This window comes from Lagenorhynchus albirostris, chromosome 1 (assembly GCF_949774975.1).
Source record: "Lagenorhynchus albirostris chromosome 1, mLagAlb1.1, whole genome shotgun sequence".
In the NCBI taxonomy this organism is placed as follows: domain Eukaryota; kingdom Metazoa; phylum Chordata; class Mammalia; order Artiodactyla; family Delphinidae; genus Lagenorhynchus; species Lagenorhynchus albirostris.
Window position 1 is genome coordinate 113,145,380 of NC_083095.1, and position 21,807 is coordinate 113,167,186.

Sequence of the window (21,807 nt, forward strand, 5' to 3'; positions counted from 1 at the left end):
ATATCTGTCAACCCAAAAAGGTTCTTGATGCCCCATTGAAGCCATCCCTCCTGACTGCCCCCCCATGCCAGGCAATCACTGGCTGGCTTTATGGTGCTATAGAACTTTTTTTTTTTTTTTTTTGCATTTCTACAATTTTATGTGAATAGATCTTACAGCATGCGTCCTTCTTTTGTGTGTTTTTTTTCACTCAGCATAGCTGTTTTGAGATCCATCCATGTTGTAGGGTTTAGCAATAATTTATTTCTTTTTATTGCCAGGTAGCATTTCATTGTATTAAAATATAACCGTTGGTTTATGCAGTCACCTTCAATGGCCATTTGGTATGTTTATAGTTTTTAGCTATTAAAAAATGAAGTTGTTAAGAGCACTTATATAGACATATGTTTACATTTCTCTTGAATAAATACCTAAGACTAGAATAGCTGGAACATATATTAGGAGCATGTTTAATTTTTAAGACTCTTCCTAAGTGCTTGTACCATTCTATATACATTTTCACCACCTATGTATGGGAATTCCAGGTCACACAAATCCTTACAATGTCAGGCCAGTCTTGGATTTTAGCCATTCTAATACATGTGTCTTGTTATCTTATACTGCTTTTATTTGGTACTTATCTAACAACTAATGATTTCAGGCATCTTAGAATATGTTTATATGCTATCCGTGTGTCTTCATTAGTTAACTATCCAAGTATTTTGCCCATTTTTATTTTTGTGTGTTTTTATTTGTATAAGTTTTATATTTTTATGTTTCACATGTTGGTCTATGATACACTTTGATGTGATTATTTTTAATGTGGTATAAGTTATAGACCCAAGTTCTTTATTTCGCATATGGAAATCCAGTGGTTCCTGCACCATTTTTTGAAAACACTATTCTTTCTGTACTAAACTGCTTTTGCACCTTTTATAAAATTCTGCTTTCTGTGTATGTGTGGAGATTATTTCTGTTTCTGGATTTTTTATTTTGATCTTCTTCTCCATGTATATGCCACTACCACATGGTCTTGATTAGTTATACTTTATAATAAATAAAGTCTTAAAATCAGGTAGTGCTAGCCCTCCAACTTTTTCTTTTTTTCAAAGTTATTTATTTTAGAACCTTTGAATTATTTTCATGTGAAGTTTTTAATTGACTTATCGTTTTTCATACAAAAGAAAGCCTGATACGGTTTTGATTGCTTTATTGCCTTGGCTAAGATTTCCAGAATAATGCCAAGTAAAAGTGATAAGAGCAGACATTGTGGCCTTGTTCCTGATCTTAGATGGAAGACGTTCCTTTCTTGAATAACTGTGATATTAGCTTTGGGCTTATTGCAGATGCAAATTTTCCAGTTAAGACAGCCATCTTCGACTTCCAGTAGGCTAAGAATTTTGATCAGAAATCAATGTTGCATTTTGTCTAATGCTTTTACTGCATCTATTGAGAGAATCATATAATTCCGAATGTCATTTTTAAAACTTTACTTGGCCGATATTGTTCCATTGTCTTTGTGTTTGCCTCACTTCCTTATTTTCAATGATAAATCTGTTGTCTTCTTTGCTACCTTGTACATGTCTTTTTCCCCCCATAATGGCTTTTAAGGTTTTGTTTTCTTTACTCACCTGTACAATTTGATTGCAGTGCACCATGGTGTAATTTTCTTTGTGTTTCTGGTGCTTAGGGTTTATTGAGCTACTTGGGCCTGTGAGTTTGCAGTTTTCTTTAAATTTGGGGAAATTTTGGCCACTGTTTCTTTAAGTATTCTTTCTGTCCCTGTCTTCTGGAGAGTTCACTTATACATATATTAAGCCTCTTGAAGTTGTCCCACAGGCCACGGATGCGCTTATGTTCTCTCTCCCTCTCTCTCTGCCTCCCTTCCTTTCTCTGTGTTTCACTTTAAATTATTTCTATTGCTAGGCATTCAAATTCACTGACCTTTTCTTCTGTAATGTCTAATCTACTCTTAATCCAAGCCACTGTGTTTTTCATCTCAGACATTTATTTTCCATGTCAGGGAGTTCAAATTGAGTCTCTGTATCTTCCATATCTCTACTTAATTGTTTTTAAAATTAAGATGTTATTGGGGGGGAGGAGGTTCATAGGAAAATTGAGAGGAATGTGTAGTGATTTCCCATGTACCTGCTACCCCCACGCATGCATAGCCTCCCTCCATTATCACCATCTCCCACCAGCATGTGGGTATATTGTTACAATTGATAAACCTGCTTTGACACAAGATAATCACTCAAAATTCAGAGTAGACATTACCTTTCTCATAGTGTTTTACATTTTATACGTTTGGGCAAATGTATAATGACATGTATCCATCATTAGGGTATCGTACAAAGTACTTTTACTGCCTTAAAAATCCTCTGCGCTTCATCCATTCATTCCTCTTCCCTCGCCAAATCCTTGGCAACTACTGATCTTTTTACTGTCTCCAAAGTTTTGCCTTTTCTAAAACATCATATAGTTGGAGTCATACAGTACGTAGCATTTCCAGATTGACTTTTTTTTTTCATTTAGTAATATGCACTGAAGTTTCCTCTGTGTTATTTTTCATGGCTCGATAGCTCATTTCTTTTTCAGCACTGAATAATATTTAATTGCCTTGATGTACTAGAGTGTTTTTATTCATTCACCTACTGAAGAACATCTTGGTTACTTCCAAGTTTTAGCCATTATGAATAAAGCTGCTATAAATATTCATATGTAGGTTTTTATGTGGACATAAATTTTCAGCTCCTTAGAGTAAATGCCAAGGAGTATGATTGCTAGATTCTATGGTAAGGGTATGTTTAGTTTTGTAAGAAACGGCCAAACTGTCTTCCATAGTGTCTGGACCATTTTGTGTTCTCCCCAGCAGTGAATAACAGTTCTTCTTGTTCCACATCCTCTCTAGCGTTTGACATTGTCAGTATTTTGAATTTCGGCTGATCTGGTAGGTGCGTATGGTACCTCGTTTTAATTTGACTTTCATTTGAGACGATCCATGTGGACCATCTGTTCATTTGCTTATTTGCAATCCTGTTCATTATCTTTGGTGAGGTGTCTGTTAAGGTTTTCGGCCCATTTCTTTTTTTTTTTTTTTTGCGGTACGTGAGCCTCTCACTGTTGTGGCCTCTCCCGTTGCGGAGCACAGGCTCCGGACGTGCAGGCTCAGCGGCCATGGCTCACAGGCCCAGCCGCTCCGCGGCATGTGGGATCTTCCCAGACCGGGGCACGAACCCGTGTCCCCTGCATCGGCAGGTGGACTCTCAACCACTGCGCCACGAGGGAACCCCCCCTGGCCCATTTCTTAATCAGGTTGTTTATTATTATTGAGTTTTAAGATTTCTTTGAATATTTTGGATAATAGTCTTTCATCACATGTGCCTTTTGAAAATACTTTCTCCATGTCTGTGGCTTGTCTTCTCATTCCCCTGACATTGTCTTTCTCTACTTAGCTTTCTGATTCATGCAATACTTATAATAATTGTTTTGATGCCCTTGACTGACAATTCTAACATTTGTGTCCATTCTTGGTCAGTTTTGATTGATAATTTTTTTCCCCTTATTTTGTGTTGTGTTTTTCTGCTACTTCATGTGCCTGGTAATTTTATATTGAATGCCAGACTTTGCAAATATTACTTTGTTGGTTGCTGGATACTTTTGGCATCCTCTAAATATTCTTGAGCTCTGTTCTGAGACATAGTTAAGTTACATGGAAACATATAGTTCTTTAGGTAGGTCTTGCTTTTTAAAATCTGTTAAGTGGGAATGAAATAGCACTCAACTTCAGGCTAATTATTCCTCAGTACTGAAGCAAGACTCTAACATGTCCTCCACCTGCTGACTCATGAATGATAAGGTTTTCTTGTCTGTGCAGTGGACACAAACACTATTTCTAGCCTTGGTGAGTGTTGGGCACTGCGACATCTAATCCTTTCAAGGGTGGCTTTTAACCTGGCTTTGGGTAGTTTCATCACATGCGTGCACTTATTACTCAGCGGATTGCCCAAGATGAGCCTGAAGCAGATTGTTGCTTTCTTTCTGTTCAGCTCTCTTCTTTTTGATAGTATGTATGCCCTGTGACTTCTAGCTACATTGGCTTTTTCAGATTTTCAACTCTGTCGTTCCAACTCAGAGAGTCCAGTGGACTCCACCTGGGTTTTCTCTCTTTGCACAGTGGCCTGGAAACTCCCTCAGGGAAGTAAGCTGAAGTAATGGTAAGGCTCACCTTGTTAATTTTTTTCACCTCCTTGAAATCACTGTTCTTCTTTGACAGATCTTCAGTATATTGAGAAACAATGTTTTATATATTTCGCTCACTTCTTGACTTTTCATGTGGGGGGAATCTCTAGTCCCGGTTACTCCCTCTTGACTAGAATAGAAAGTCTGGAACTTTGAATTTAATTGATAAGCAAAACAAAATAAAACAGTATGAAAGCCAACACAGAACATGTCAAACAAGGTACAACCTTTGGAGGTATGTGACGCATAGGTTTTCAGTTGCAATCTGTGAAATAAAGCATCCATTTAAAGAAATGCGGTAGTAGAAATATTCTAGTTTTATAATCCTGCAAAGGACCCCCTTTGACAAATCAGCTGAACAATGATAAGTGCATGCATATGAGGAAACTTCCCAAGACCAAGGTAAGGTCCACCCAAAAGAATTAGATATGACAGTGCCCAGTGTTCAGTCACGTCAGGAATAGTGTTTGCTCCCACTGGACAGGCTAGAAAGATTTCATGGTTCATGGGCTGAGTATACTGGAATGGATATTGAAAACATGAGTAATCAGTATTCTAACTGGCAGTTTTTCGTGTAATTTACTGTATACTTGTTTTCCTTTTGATAGGAGGCACCAACAATACATGTATTTTTAAAACAGCATCCTTTTCAAGGAAGAAATTTAAATTTATTGCACTAGGCTGTGCATATAATATATATATATAGAATATTTTTCACATTTTTCACTTTACTGACAAAATATTTATGAGCTTTAAGTGAAATCATGCTCACAAATATTTTCCATATTTTCCTTCTAGAATATAAAAAAATGAATGCCTAAATTTTCAACAGTAATTAATTTTGTTGCCAGTTACCTGAACTCCAAGATTCCATTTTTATTATCGATGTTCTATATCACTGGTTCTAGAAATACTATTTTGAATCTACCTGTGCATGATTTCATTTGACCATGAAAATGGTGTGAAAGTTGCAAACTTATCTTCCTTTATAAGGAAGGAGGAAATGAGTTCATAGTGTATTTATGTGCAGATTTTGAAAAATGCATACATGTCGCAGATGAACTCACCCAGGCCTCCCACTACCCTGACAGTTCTGCCCTGTGAACCGGAGTGTAAAAACGTGTCCTGACGTTCTGAAAATAGGACGGCTTATTCATCGTATGGCTTTAGTTTGCATTTTGGGCAATTTGCTTCAGTTCTGAGCTTTAGCTTTTCTAATATGGAGAAAATGGGATAATACATACTTCCCAGGACTGATATATTTGTTGAGATAATGTATATAGAGCTTTTGTCACTTGTTAAGGATATTCAAAATGGCAGTTGTATTTTTATAATTGTTAGCATTAATAACATGATCACATCCTTTGTGCCGAGATTCAGGACTTAGAGCAGAAATGGCAGTAATACTTTCATACCGAAAAGGTTCCAACCTGGATAGTGAGGCCAAGAGGAGTCTGATGAACAAGGTGCTGTAGGAAGGAAGTACTGCTGAAAGAAGAATTTAGAGAATTGAAACTGGGCGAAGTTTTGAGACATGGTTTTATCCAACTCCCTCATCTTACTGATGAGAAAATCAAAGCTTAGACAGGTTATAGTAGAGACAAGACTACAAAGCAGCCCCCTATTGTGAAGGCAAAAATAAGATACAAGTAGAAATAAAGAGGTGTGTCTTTCCCCACCTTCAGACTCTTCCTCTGGAAAAAGTGCAGTTGACCTGAACCAGGCAGGCAGTCACAAAGCTGGTAAGACAAAAATGCAAATGAAGTAATTTTTCAATTTTTTTTGTTTGAAAGCCTAATGGTTCCCCCACTAATGGCACTTTGATGCCCTCAAAAGATTAATGCTAAGTAATTTCAATTTTAATTTTACCTCTCTTGCCATGGGTTAAAAAAAGAAGTTTGAAATTTTAATCTTCAAAAGACTAGGGATGTGTGATTCTAGAATGTGGCACTCTGGACAGTGTTTACAGAGAACAGAGACATGACCAATTAAGCCCTTGCAGAAATGTGGGGTAGGAGGGGTTGTAAACGTGTTATTTTTAAAATATCACATGAAAATTAATTACACTAATCTATATGAAAGCACTTTGAAATTGATATAGTGTTACGTAAATCTAAGGTGCTCCTTATCTTTGCTCTTGGATCCTAGTAAGTTATGGATTCGATCATTTCATAATTAATTATGACCCGATTTTATTTTCCTGTGCTATAATTAAAGAAATGGTTATGCTTATTATAAACCATTCCCTCAGGAGGAAAAGGAGTCAGTCTCTCCCAGTGGGTTCTAGAGAGAAAATGGAAGTATAGTCTGCCGATTTGAATAAGGCATTTTGTAGTTAGAAGACTTAAATTTTATATATGTGTTGATACTATGCTTTCTAGAGAACTCTACAGTTGATCCTTGGTCCCTCACTTTTGCTAACATAGGAAATAAAAACAAAATATGCTGATTCCCTCCTGGAGGGGCAGTAGCTGGTACGTATTGGCTATCTTTTTTAGATTGGTGTCAATATTAACCATTGGAGTAAAGAGTTATTTTAATAACAGAGTCTAGTCAATACATTGCCTGTGGTAGGAGTGTGGACACGCCCTCATTTATTCATGGTGGTGTTGAATAGGCACGGCAGTGGTGTTTAAACATTCTACTCATGTATTGACTGAACAACCAGCTTCACTTGCTTTGTGGGGTAGCAGTTAAATTCCACCCTCATTTCCTGAGTGTCCTTTATATGCAAAGCACTGTACTGGGTCCACGGAAAGTACTGACTTGAGTAATTTCATGTTATACCCAAAAGCTCTCTGGCTTTCAAGTTTACAAACCTGAGTTCCAGAACTGTTCTGGATCCAGCATGCTTCTTGACCTCCAGGAAACCCCTCAACCTCTTTGAATCTCAGTTTCACAGTAGGCATTGTGCACAAAAAGTATTCCCCACCTTGACTCAATGAAGTTATTATTAGGAAGTAGTGTACATGAAAGCTCTTTTAACACATAAGCACCCAAAATTCATAATGCTGTTATTTGTAGAGGTTTGATTGTCTTGGCCCTTTGAAGCATATGCCACCCATGTTGCATTCACAGCTACCCAGATGGGGTGGCACACCGAGTGCCTCAGGCCCAGGGCTCTCCACTGTGCCATGTGCTGCTCAGCCCAGGGCTGAGTATGAATTAAGCATAAACTCAGCTCCATAGGAGATAACATGTAAATACTACAGTTAAATAAAAATGTCTTCAGAGCATGGCAGGTTAATATTTTAAAATGACAGCCTGAATGTAATCAAGGATTTGATTTATTGCCTGGATTACTAGCGGAGGCCTTTCCTGGGCTATGTGGGATGGGAGCATTTCCTCAGTCGTCTGAGCTAGCTTACAATGATGCATCAGGAAGTCATTTGTCAAGAAGATAGTCCCACGATTGTCTAAAGCAAGAAGGAGTTTAGTCACACTTCACAGGCTTACAAATTTGTTTACTCACCATTGTCTACATTGTGAATATGCCTGGCAACAGGGGGATATAATAACCAGTACTGCCTTTCACTTAGTAAACAAGGTTGAACCATTACTCATCCATATACAGCAGAGCCAATAGACTAGCACCTACTTCATGAATAATTCATACCAGAACTTAAGGGTTAGTAAGGAGAGGAAGGTGTATGGAAAGAGGTCTGGACAGAATTCAATGAAGTATGAACTTAGGGCCACCAAAAAGAATTGATTTATAGTCAACAAACCATAAAATTTTCGATCAGGACAGATCCTTGATATTCTATAGGCTGAGATACAGAGGAACATATACTTTACTTAGTTTTAAACTGAGGCTCAACTAGAATTCAAACAAAATCCCCCAGATCTTTAGGGAGCAGTTAAATTACAAACAGCAAACTCTTGGGGCAGTGGGATCTATTCTGTAGAGATCCCTCTTGGTGGGAAGAAAGGGTCTACATTTAAACTGGTCCATAGAAAAGGAATTAGGAAGAAACAAATTGTATTACAGAAAGCCTTTGCAGGAGTCCAGGAAAAGCCAAACAGTAGAACTCCAAAAGGGCAGAAATTATTATGCTTATTTATTTTCTCTATTTTTCTCTGATGTTTGTCCATCTCTATGTGTTTTTCTCCATCTCTGCCCCTCCATTATATATTTTCTCTTCTCTCTCTCCGTCTCTCCCTCTCCCTGTCTGCCTCTCATCTGTCACTGTCCCTCCTTGTGTCCCTTCCCCTCCCTTCTTTCCTCCCCGCTCTGTACTCCAGTCTGATTCCTGATGTCTAATCAATAGCTTTTCATTAATTAGCTTCCATGTGGTTCGTAATAGCCTTAGCAATAAGGTCATGTGTTTCCTACCTCTAGTGCTCACAGTTTCTTTGCATTTTTAAGCAATTAGCCCAATTCCTCTTTGTGAAACAAACCATACAAGTCGTGGGTGGTCTCCTGGTGACTAATTTGAGTCTATGGATTGAACCAATTCCCCCTGAGTAGAATATATATAGAGAGAGAGAATGTAAGTAAAGGTACTTACAGTCATCTGGATTTTTGTAGCATTTTCAAGACCCAATCACTATAGCCAGCCATCCTCTATTTGGTTCATCCCCCCACCTCTTGGATGTGCCCCACATGTGGACCAACCATTTTGAAGGCAGAGAAAGGAGACTCACATGCTAGTGCTATCCCTAGCCAAATTGGAAATGTGCAGATCTCTACCGACTTAGAACTGTACAATGTAAAGTCCAACTTCCTGGGCATTTTGTGTGTGTGTCAGTACCAGCTCCAACCCTCTTTAGAAAAATAAGTCTTTCAACAAATATTTATGTGTGAGGCACTCTCCTAGATGCTACAGACATTGAGGTAAATATGCACAATAGTTGCTTCCTCATACAGAGTTCTCATTCTAATTGGTGGGGAGACTGTGCTGAGACTCATATCAGCTAGGAAAAGAGTCAATGCTAGGAAATTAGGGGAGAATGGACAGTTCTCCTTGGTCCTGCCATCCTGGCTGAGCTTGACAATAGAACATTTATCTCTGTGTAAAGGGTGTATAAAACAAGATAATATTGGACAAAAGAAATTCTAGATAAGTAATCACCTTATTGAGATATAATGGCTAGGAAGAAAAATCTAAAACCCAAATCACTGAAAGTATCATCGTAATTTTAGTCACTGATATTTGTGTAACCATTTATTGTATCTTAACTGCTACCACATGTATTACACTTCTCAAATACCTTACGAAGCATTGCCATTACTGTTGTTGTTGTTGTTATTGTCATTTTATAAATAAGAAAGCTAAGACTCAGGGAGGGAAACAGATTGTTGCTAAAGAATTCATCCAAACAAGGAAAGTAAAAGAACGAAGACTTATCTTTATCTTCTATTACCGCAGTAAGTGCCCTTTCCACACTATCTCATTCCCTTACTAGTGCCAGTCATTCAAAACAACCACCCAAAGAGAGCCAGGGAAAACCCAGTACAAAAAAACCCAACGTGAAAACAGATAAGTGAAGCTATTGAAGATATTTTTTACAAAAGACTGAAAATGAATGTCTAGAAGTGAAAAATACATTGTGTACAATGGAAAGTACACTGAATAGGAATGACACAGATTAAATATTGCAGAAGAAAAGATTATTTATCTTACAGACATAATAATAAAAAAAATATGAGATGAAACATACATAAAATTTCAAAGAGTAAACAGAACAGTTGAGACTGGTTCAAGAAGCCAAAAATCATCTAATCGGAGTTCCCTAAAGGAGAAGAAGGGAAGATGGGTATAAAAAGTATCTGAGGAAATAATGGACTTTCTTTTCCCAAATTTGATCAGAATTATAAACCCACAGGCTCAAGAAGCTCAATGAATCTCAAGCATAAGATACATGAAAAAATTACATCAACACAACATAGTCAAATTGCTCCAAACCAGTGAAGAAAAGGAAATCATGAAAACTTCCAGAGAAAAAAGGCACACCATACACAGAGTAAGAAAAATAAAGATAGCCTCAGAAATGGTGTAACCAGTAGTACAATGGAGCATCATCTTTCCATTGTTGTAAGAAAAACTGTCAAACTAGAGTTCTAAACACAGAGAAAACACTCTTCAAAAAAAGGCAATGAAGTGGTTTAAAACATACAAAGACAAAATAAAGGCTTTCCATACATATGAAAGCTGAAAGAATTCCTTTCCTTCTGACTGGCACTACAAAAAATATTAAGAGAAGTTTCTCAGGCAGAAGAAATGTGATGCCAGAGGAAAATACAGATCAATATAAAGGCATGAAAAAGAATGAACTCTGGAAATAATAACCTCATTGACATATATATTATGCTCTTACATTTTATTTACATTTATTTAAAAGATTGGTAAGTATTAACACAAAAATAATAACTTATTCCTGAGTTGTTAATGCAATAACTAAAATATATGATAATGATTGCATAAAGGTCTAGGAGACAAAACTGAAAATATACTATTATAAGGTTCTTATACTGTATATTAGAGGGTATAAAACATTTGTAGATTGTGATAACTTAAATATGCATACTAAAGTAACTATAATGACAAAACAAAAGAATTAATAGCTAATACGACAACAAAGTAGATAAAATTCAGTTATAAAAAATAATTGAAAAAACCAGATAAAAGGGAAAATGGGACAAAAATGGGGAAAATAAAAAATAGCAAGATGCCTGTGTTTTCCACTAAGAGTTTTATAGTCTCTGGCCTACATTTAGGTCTTTAATCCATTTTGAGTTTATTTTTGTGTATGGTGTAAGGGAGTGTTCTAATTTCATTCTTTTACATGTAGCTGTCCAGTTTTCCCAGCACTACTTATTGAAGAGGCTGTCTTTTCTCCATTGTATATTCTTGCCTCCTTTATCAAAGATAAGGTGACCATATGTTCATGGGTTTATCTCTGGGCTTTCTATCCTGTTTCATTGTTCTATATTTCTGTTTCTGTGCCAGTACCATACTGTCTTGATTACTGTAGCTTTGTAGTATAGTCTGAAGACAGGGAGCCTGATTCCTCCAGCTCTGTTTTTCTTTCTCAAGATTGCTTTAGCTATTCGGGGTCTTTTGTGTTTCCATACAAATTGTGAATTTTTTTGTTCTAGTTCTGTGAAAAATGCCATTGGTAGTTTGATAGGGATTGCAAGGAATCTGTAGATTGCTCTGGGTAGTATAGTCATTTTCACAATGTTGATTCTTTTAATCAAAGAACATGGTATATTTCTCCATCTGTTTGTATCATCTTTAATTTCTTTCATCAGTGTCTGATAGTTTTCTGCATACAGGTCTTTTTTCTCTTTACGTAGGTTTATTCCTAGGTGTTTTATTATTTTTGTTGCAGTGGTAGATGGGAGTGTTTCCTTAATTTTGCTTCCAGATATTTCATCATTAGTGTATAGGGATGCCAGAGATTTCTGTGCATTAATTTTGTCTCCTGCTACTTTACCAAATTCATGGATGAGCTCTAGTAGTTTTCTGGTAGCATCTTTAGGATTCTCTATGTATAGTATCATGTCATCTGCAAACAGTGAGAGTAATATTTCTTCTTTTCTCATTTGGATTCCTTTTATTTCTTTTTCTTCTCTGACTGCTGTGGGTAAAACTTCCAAAACTATGTTGAATAATAGTGGTGAGAGTGGGCAACCTTGTCTTCTTCCTGATCTTAGTGGAAATGGTTTCAGTTTTTCACCATTGAGCACAATGTTGGCTATGGGTTTGTTATATATGGCCTTTATTATATTGAGGTAAGTTTCCTCTATGTCTACTTTCTGTAGAGTTTTTATCATAAATGGGTGTTGAATTTTGTCAAAAGCTTTTTCTGCATTTATTGAGATGATCATATGGTTTTTCTCCTTCAATTTGTTAATATGCTGTATCACATTGATTAATTTGCATATATTGAAGAATCCTTGCATTCCTGGGAGAAACCCCAATTAATCATGCTGTATGATCCTGTTAATGTGCTGTTGGATTCTGTTTGGTAGTATTTTGTTGAGAATGTTTGCATCTATGTTCACCAGTAATATTGGGTGGTTGTTTTCTTTCTTTGTGACATCTTTGTCTGGTTTTGATATCAGGGTGATGGTGACCTTGTACAATGAGTTTGGGAGTGTTCCTCCCTCTTCTATATTCTGGAAGAGTTTGAGAAGGATAGGTGTTAGCTCTTCTCTAAATGTTGGATAGAATTTGCCTGTGAAGGCATCTGGTCCTGGGCTTTTGTTTGTTGGAAGATTTTTAATCACAGTCTCAATTTCAGTGCTTGTGATAGGTCTGTTTATATTTTCTGTTTCTTCCTGGTTCAGTCTCAGAAGGTTGTGCATTTCTAAGAATTTGTGCATTTCTTCCAGATGGTCCATTTTATTGGCATATAGTTGCTTATGGTAATCTCTCATGATCCTTTGTATTTCTGAAGTGTCAGTTGTTACTTCTCCTTTTTCATTTTAATTCTATTAATTTGAGTCTTTTCCTTTTTTTCCTTGATGAGTCTGGCTAAAGTTTTATCAATTTTGTTTATCTTCTCATAGAACCAGCTTTTAGTTTTGTTGATCTTTGCTATCGTTTCCTTCATTGCTTTTTCATTTATTTCTGATGGGATGTTTATGATTTCTTTCCTTCTGCTAACTTTGGGGTTTTTTGTTCTTCTTTCTCTAATTGCTTTAGGTGTAAGTTTAGGCTGTTTCTTTGAGATGTTTCTTGTTTCTTGAGGTAGGATTGTATAGCTATAAACTTCCCTCTTAGAACTGCTTTTGCTGCATCCCATAGGTTTTGCGTCATCGTGTTTTCATTGTCATTTGTTTGTAGGTATTTTTTGTTTTCCTCTTTGATTTCTTCAGTGATCCCTTGGTTATTTAGTGGTGTATTGTTTGGCCCCCATGTGTTTGTATTTTTTTTACAGATTTTTTTCTTGTAACTGATATCTAGTCTCATAGTGTTGTGGTTGGAAAAGATACTTGATACAATTTCAGTATTCTTAAATTTACCAAGGCCTGATTTGTTACCCAAGATATGATCTACCCTGTAGAATGTTCCATGAGCACTTGAGAAGAAAGTGTATTCTGTTGTTTTTGGATGGAATGTCCTATAAATATCAATTAAGTCCATCTTGTTTAATGCAACATTTAAAGCTTGTGTTTCCTTATTTATTTTCATTTTGGATGATCTGTCCATTGGTGAAAGTGGGGTGTTAAAGACCCCTACTATGATTGTGTTACTGTCAATTTCCCCTTTTATGGCTGTTAGCATTTGCCTTATGTATTGAGGTGCTCCTATGTTGGGTGCATACATATTTACAATTGTTATATCTTGTTCTTGGATTGATCCCTTGATCATTATATAGGTCATTCTTTGTCTCTTGTAATAATCTTTATTTTAAAGTCTATTTTGTCTGATATGAGAATTGCTACCCCAGCTTTCTTTTGATTTCCATTTGCATGGAATATCTTTTTCCATCACCTCATTTTCAGTCTGTATGTGTCTCTAGATCTGAAGTGGGTCTCTTGTAGACAGCGTATATATGGGTCTTGTTTTTGTTTCCATTCAGCTGGTTGTGTCTTTGGGTTGGAGCATTTAATCCTTTTACATTTAAGGTAGTTATTAATATGTATGTGCCTATTACCATTTTCTTAATTGTTTTGGGTTTGTTATTGTAAGTCTCTTCCTTCTCTTGTGTTTCCTGCCTAGAGAAGTTCCTTTAGCATTTGTTGTAGAGCTGGTTTGGTGGTGCTGAATTCTTTTGGTTGTCTGTAAAGGGTCTGTAAAGGGTTTAATTTCTCCATTGAATCTGAATGAGATCCTTGCTGGGTAGAGTAATCTTGATTGTAGGTTTTTCCCTTTCATCACTTGAAGTATGTCCTGCTACTCCCTTCTGACTTGCAGAATTTTTTGCTGAAAGATCAGCTGTTAACCTTATGGGGATTCCCTTTTATGTTATTTGTTGTTTTTCCTTCGCTGCTTTTAATATTTTTTCTTTGTATTTAACTTTTGATAGTTTGATTAATATGTGTCTTGGCATATTTCTCCTTGGATTTATCCTGTATGGGATTCTCTGTGCTTCCTGGAGTTGATTAACTATTTCCTTTCCCATATTAGGGAAGTTTTCAACTATAATCTCTTCAAATATTTTCTCAGTCTCTTTTTTTGTCGTCTTCTTCTGGGACCCCTATAATTAGAATGTTGGTGCATTTAATACTGTCCCACAGTTCTCCGAGACTGTCCTCAGTTCTTTTCAATGTTTTTTCTTTACTCTGCTCTGCGGTAGTTATTTCCACTATTTTGTCTTCCAGGTCATTTATTCCTTCTTCTGCCTCAGTTATTCTGCTGTTGATTCCTCCTAGAGAGTTTGTAATTTTATTTACTGTGTTGTTCATCACTGTTTTTTGCTCTTTAGTTCTTCTAGGTCCTTGTTAAATGTATTTTGTATTTTCTCCATTCTATTTCCAAGATTTTGGATCATCTTTACTATCATTACTCTGAATTCTTTTTCAGGTATACTGCCTATTTCCTCTTCATTTGTTTGGTCTGGTGGGTTTTTACCTTACTCCTTCATCTTCTGTGTATTTCTCTGTCTTCTCATTTTGCTTAACTTACTGTGTTTGGGGTCTCCTTTTTGCAGGCTGCAGGTTCGTACTTCCTGTTGTTTTTTGTATCTTCTCCCAGTGGGCAAGATTGGTTCATTGGGTTGTGGAGGAGACTGGTGCCTGTGTTCTGCTGGATGAGGCTGGATCTGGACTTTCTGGTTGGCAGGACCACGTCTGGTGGTCTCTTTTTGGGTGTCTGTGAACTATCATGATTTTAGGCTGTCTCTCTGCTAATAGGTGGGGTTGTGTTCCTGTCTTGCTAGTTGTTTGACATAGGGTGTCTAGCACTGTAGATTGCTGGTCGTTGAGTGGAGCTGGGTCTTAGCATTGAGATGGAGGTCTCTGGGAGAGCTTTCTCCATTTGATATTACATGGGGCTGGGAGATGTGTGGTGGACCAATGTCCTGAACTTGGCTCTGCCACCTCAGAGTCTCAGGCGTGACACCTGGCTAGAGCACCAAGACCCTGTCAGACACATGGCTCAGAAGAAAAGGGTGAGGAAGGAAGGGAGGGAGGGAGGGAAGGAGGAAGGAAGGAAGGAAGGAAAGGAGAGAGAGAGAAAGAAGAATGAAATAATAAATAAAATAAAGTTAGTAAAATGTAAATAATTATTAAAATTAAGAAATTAAAAATTAATTTAAAAAAAGAAAGAGAGCAACCAAACCAAAAAACAAATCCACCAATGAGAACAAGAACTAAAAACTATACTAAAAAAAAAAAAAGGGACAGAAATAACTCTAGGACAAATGGCAAAAGCAAAGCTATACAGACATAATCACACAAAGAAGCATACACATACACAAAAAGAGAAAAAGGAAAAAAAAAATATATATATAAAAAGGAAGAGAGCAACCAAATCAGTAAAGAAATCTACCAGTGATAATAGGCTCTAAACACTAAACTAAGATAAACATAAAAGCAGAAACAAATTAGTTGCAGAAAGCAAACTCCAAGTGTACAGTTGCTCCCAAAGTCTACCTCCTCTATTTTGGGATGATTCGTTGTCTATTCAGGTATTCCACAGATGCAGGGTACATCAAGTTGATTGTGGAGATTTAATCTGCTGCTCCTGAGGCTGCTGGGAGAGATTTCCCTTTCTCTTCTTCGTTCTCACTGCTCCTGGGGTTCAACTTTGGATTTGGCCCCGCCTCTGCATGTAGGTCGCCTGAGGGCGTCTATTCCCTGCCCAGACAGGAGGGGATAAAGTAGCAACTGATTTAGGGGCTCTGGCTCACTCAGGCCGTGGGGAGGGAGGAGTACAGAATGTAGGGCGAGCCTGCGGCGGCAGAGGCCAGCATGACGTTGCAGCAGTCAAGCATTTACTTTTTTACTAGCATCACCAGTATATGTTTTCCTGCCTGATGAAACCTTACCAATGCCTTTAGTCTTCATGATATGTTACTTCTGGTGATGCTTTTGATTAGAGTTGGAATTGAAGGGACAGTAAAGGGGACAAAATGCATTTTGTCTTATTTAAAGCACTGAAATAAGCAGTAGAATAACTTCTTGAGCTTTTACTAAGACTAGATTTTGACATCCTTTTTCGATCTGTCCTCACAGAACTATGGATAAAATTAAGAAAGCACAGGATGGAAAACTACCACTAATTCTGAGGGGACATTTAATATGTGTTTTTATCTGAAGATGATATCTAAGACCCTTTCTGACATCATAGGTATATTACTTTGTGAAACTTTACCATTGCCAAATAATTAAGTTCATGTATTGGGAAAATTCCTTCAAAGAACGAGACACTATTTTTTCAATACTGCTAATATAAGGGCCGTATTTAATATGATTTAAAGCATGTTTAATTAAATGTTTGATTTTAAGCTATTGTTTATACCTTGCTTTGTTCCTACAAGTAATTGAAACAACTAGTCCAAGTTTATTTTTCAGTGGTATATTTAGTCACAAAGATTGAAATGAAACTAAGTGATTAGAACCCACAGTATTTCATAATACAGGAGTAAAGTTGTGGAGAAATGGTAAATTGGGGGAAAGTTAAGTCGCTGATACTTTTATGCACTGCCTTTCCAGGAGATTTCAGAGGCTGTGGACTACTCTAGAATGAGGCATGCTTTCGTACAGCTAATAGCCAGTGGACAAGCAGAAAGAGTCAGTCCCCTTAGAAGACTTTACATTTATGGAAAGAGGATCAGTGCAACTCAAGAGTAACTCTTATGTGAATGCTATCTGTACACCTGGCTAGCTTTCCTTACCATCTGTGGCCATCTGGCCTTGACCTTAGACCTCTGACAGTCTTGCCTGGCTTCTACTGTGCCCTTTATAAAATGCTGGCACCCTACATCTTTTCTCCTATTATGTAAAATCTTATCCTCTTTATTTATCTACTGTCCGTGATGAATATGGATCTGATCTTTCTAGAACCCCAAGAAATTCTTTAATAGCCAGAAGTTTTGACTGCTGCCTACTTAAGGTCAGGATAATATTCTCACATGGGCTTAAGATCTTGAAATTTCCTTGAATAGACAAAATTAATCCATTGTCTGGTGGGGGAGGGATAAGGAAGTCCCCTGAGGAGTGGCCGACTTTCTTGAAAAATGTTTTACAGTAGTATTTAAGTGGTCCCCTCTAGGATCAGTACCATTCTCAAATACATCCAATTTAGGAAATCTTGAGTATCTTTGTTACTTGGTACTTTTCTTTATTTTCCCTGTCACACCACCACCACTAATTTCTTCAGTATCTTAATGATCAGACTGTTATGTGATCGCACTAGTTTTTTAATTTCATAGAATTTCTTGTACTTGCCAAGTACAAAGTGTATGTTCAACTAGGACAGAAACAAGATTTTGTTATATGGAACTAGTTATTACTAGGCCAAGCCATATGAAATTGCTGATGGTCAACTCTTTTGACCTACAATAATGGCAATTTCATATGGTTTAACCTAATGTAATATCTTCTGTTGAAATTAATTCTTTGTGAATAATCAGTCATACCCTTTATATCATCTGGAGGATAGTTTGTTTGGGTACCTTTTTAAGCTATGTTTATAGTTGATCAAGTTGTGTTCTTTTGGAAGTTTGAAAACATTCAAATAGATGTATTTTTTATCTAAATTTTTGGCTAAAGGTTCATAATTATGTAGGTCGAACTCTAATTTTCAAGACACTTGAGTTTACATTTTAATGATGAAGGGTAGCTACTATTGATGAGCACCATTGCCACAATAACACAGGTGCTGTCAAGTGGTTTTTTGTGTTTGTGTGGTGACTTGGTTTTTTTTTTCTTTTTGAATTCTCTCTCTTTGTATTTTCCATAACATCCAGCAGAAGAGTCCAGAGAGGTCTGAAGTATACCCAACATTACTATTTATGAATTCTTAGGCATAACTGCTCCATTCCCAATAATTGGTTGAGCTTAGATTTAAGTGGAAAAGTTAATTGGATGGTAGGATTTCCTAATGTTTTTTCTCTGTTTTAGCAATTCCTTGGTGATTAGTGCAGAAGTTTTCCACTAGCCTGTGCACTGTTGCTGTGTTGCTGATGTTTGGAATGAGAGGGGTGTTAGTTAGTAGTATTTACCTTTATCATCGCTGCTTCTCATTCAAGTGTGGTGTTCAGATAAGGTCTGCTCAGGCAACTGATGTAACTGCAGCTTGCCACTGACATTCCCATCATTGCTTCAGAGTTTCTCAGGAGAATAGCAGCTGTTCTTTTCTAGCGAAGAGTGAAGGGGAGCCTCTCAGAGAAAGGCAACTTAAGTGCCTATAAAAAAGCATGCTGACTGATTCTGTTCTCTTGCCAGGTACAGATTCTGGCTATTTTAACCCTTTTTCTCTGGCAAGAAATAATCATAAGCTCCTTTTTAGAGGTCTCTTATATATGGTGGGGGAGGGCACTTTTCATTCATTTTTTTTTTCTCCTTTTCAATTGCACTGGTGTGGGAAAGAGGAAAGTTTTGTAGAAATGTACATACATATTTCATTTTTTTATATTTAATTTAATGTATAACAGATGGACTCCCTAAAAGTCAATATAATAGGAGAAGGCATATTTCAGCTTTTTGATTAGCAAAGATTGAAAAGTAATTAGTACTCAGTACTAATGAAAGTATAGAGAAACAGGTGTAGTGTAAGCACATATATGCTTTCTGCAGGATATTTTAGTAATTGTGTGTGTGTGTGTGTGTGTATCTATCTGTATACAGATGTGTATGTAACTGACATGACTTCCAACCTAAAAAATCCACTTTTAATAATTTGTCAGACTAGAATATTTTTATAAGTTCATAAAGATATACATACAAAGCATTCTGTATAGCAGTACAGTAAGACATTGGAAACCACCTAAATACACATCTACTATCTATAGGGGATGAATTCATTAGAAAACATCCATATAATGGAATATATCATATAATCATTAGAAAGAATGATGTATATGTGTATATGTCAGGATGGACATGACATATTAAATTTAAAAAGTGGAGATGCTAAATGGTATGTAGAGTATGATCGTGCATTTATACAAATTCAGTTAAAATTAAATACAATTATATAGATCAAGTATCAAACCTTTTAAAGGTTAACACTAAGCAATATCTTTCCATTAAAATATTGACAGTAACATTCATTGAGTCAAGTAGGGCACTGAATGCAAATATGTGATAACATGAATTGTGCTCACTGCAGTGGAAATTGGTAGAGGGATGCTCCATCTTTCTGAAAAACAGTATTTTAAAAAAGTTTTAAAGCATCCATATGCTTATACAGAGTGACTATATAACATTAATGATAATAAAATGGTTCATATTTATAAAGCACTATTATTTTTTCAAAACATTTTTTTAAACAAGTTTCTTTTCTTTTTTAAAATTTAATTAATTAATTAATTTTTGGCTGTGTTGGGTCTTTGTTTCTGTGCGAGGGCTTTCTCTAGTTGCGGCGAGCAGAGGCCACTCTTCTTCGCGGTGCGTGGGCCTCTCACAGTCGCCGCCTCTCTTGTTGCGGAGCACAAGCTCCAGATGCGCAGGCTCAGTAGTGTGGCTCATGGGCCTACTTGCTCTGCGGCATGTGGGACCTTCCCAGACCAGGGCTTGAACCCGTGTCCCCTGCATTGGCAGGCAGATTCTCAACCACTGCGCCACCAGGGAAGCCCTCAAAGCATTTTTATACTCATAATTTTCTTTCCAAATCACTCATTGTGTTACCTAGTGCAAAAATGTTTATTATTCTCTTTTTATCAGTTTCCTTTCCGGAAATAAGGAAGTTGAATGATACACTCTAGAAAAATGCTTTTAGCGTTAAAGGGTTTTATCTATGAAGATGCAAATGTAAAGACCTCTTAGGGAAAGGCACAGCAATGCTAAAAGGAGTAAGAGAAACAAAGAAACACTTCAAACCAAGTGCATAGTGTTATGTGTTTCTTTATGGCATTTTCTACATGAGTTTGGCATATGTGCTGGTCATTTACCTGTTTGCTATACCATTTATTCCCTGAAATGTCTTTGGTGTGTTCTTTATCTCAGGGAACTGAACTCTGAAGGCTACCTTTCCCAGACTTCCCTGCCCACTAGGTTTGGCCATGAGGAAGCACTGCAGTAAGATCAAAGGTGGGAGGATGGGAGAAGCCAGAGTATATTTTTTCCTTCTCTCTGCCTTGGACAGCATCACCAATGATGTGTGGGTTTCCTTCCTGATTCAAGCTTCTGTTGGATGGGACCTTCCTCTGTGGTCCCAGTTCCTATCTTATCTTTTCCCATTGTGTGAACCTTTGTACACTATTGGTGGGCATGCAAAATGGTACATCTGCTATGGGAACCAGTATGGAGTTTACTCAAACATTTGAAAACAGAACTACCATTGATCTGGAAATCTCACTTCTGGGTATATATCCAAAAGAATTGAGATCAGAATCTCAAAGAGATATTAGCGCTTCCAAGCCCAGTATTATTCACAACAGCCAAGATGTGGAAACAACCTAAATGTCCAGTGACAGGTGAATGAATAAAGAAAATGTGATATATACATACAATGGGATATTATTCATCCTTACAAAAGAAGGAAATTCTGCAATATGTGACAGTAGGGATGAACCTTGAGGATGTTATGCTAAGCCAGTTACAGAAAGACAAATACTGCATTATTACACTTATATGAGATATCTAAAATCATCATATTCACAGAATTAAAGACTAGAATGGTGGTTTCTGTGGGCTGGAGAGAGGGTGAAATGGGGAGTTACTAATCAGTAGGCACAGAGTTTTCTTTTTTTTTTGACATCTTTATAGGAGTATAATTACTTTACATTGTTGTGTTAGTTGCTGCTGTAAAACAAAGTGAATCAACTATACATATACATATATCCCTATATCCCCTCCCTCTTGTGTCTCCCTCCCACCCTCCCTATCCCACCCCTCTAGGTTGGTCACAAAGCACTGAGCTGATCTCCCTGTGCTATGTGGCTGCTTCCCTCTAGTTATCTGTTTGACATTTGGTAGTGTATATATGTCCATGCCACTCTCTCACTTCGTCCCAGTTTACCCTTCCCCTGCCCCGTGTCCTCAAGTCCATTCTTTACATCTGTGTCTTTATTCCTGTGCTGCCCCTAGGTTCTTCAGAACCATTTATTTTTTTTAGATTCCATATATACATGTTAGCATACGGTATTTAATTTTCTCTTTCTGACTTATTTCACTCTGTATGCCAGACTCTAGGTCCATCCACCTCACTACAAATAACTCAATTTCGTTTCTTTTTATGGCTGAGTTATATTCCATTATGTACATGTGTCACATCTTCTTTATCCATTCATCTGTTGATGGACACGTAGGTTGCTTCCATGTCCTGGCTATTGTAAATAGTAGGCACGGAGTCGTAATTAAGCAAGAGAAGTTCTGGGATTAGCTATAAACCATGTACCTGTATCCAACAATACTGTACTGTACACTTAAAATTTTGTTATGGGGAAAAATAATACAAATCTACAGTAACAGAAACAGTGTGGTACTGTAATACAGACAGACATATATAGATCAATGGAACA

General features: G+C 37.0%; 1 protein-coding gene across 2 annotated transcripts in view; it reads left to right on the plus strand.

The window, feature by feature from the left end:
* Positions 1-21,807, plus strand: part of UNC13C (unc-13 homolog C) — a 598,728-nt gene that overhangs the window by 225,415 nt on the left and 351,506 nt on the right. The gene's annotated exons all lie outside the window — the stretch shown is intronic.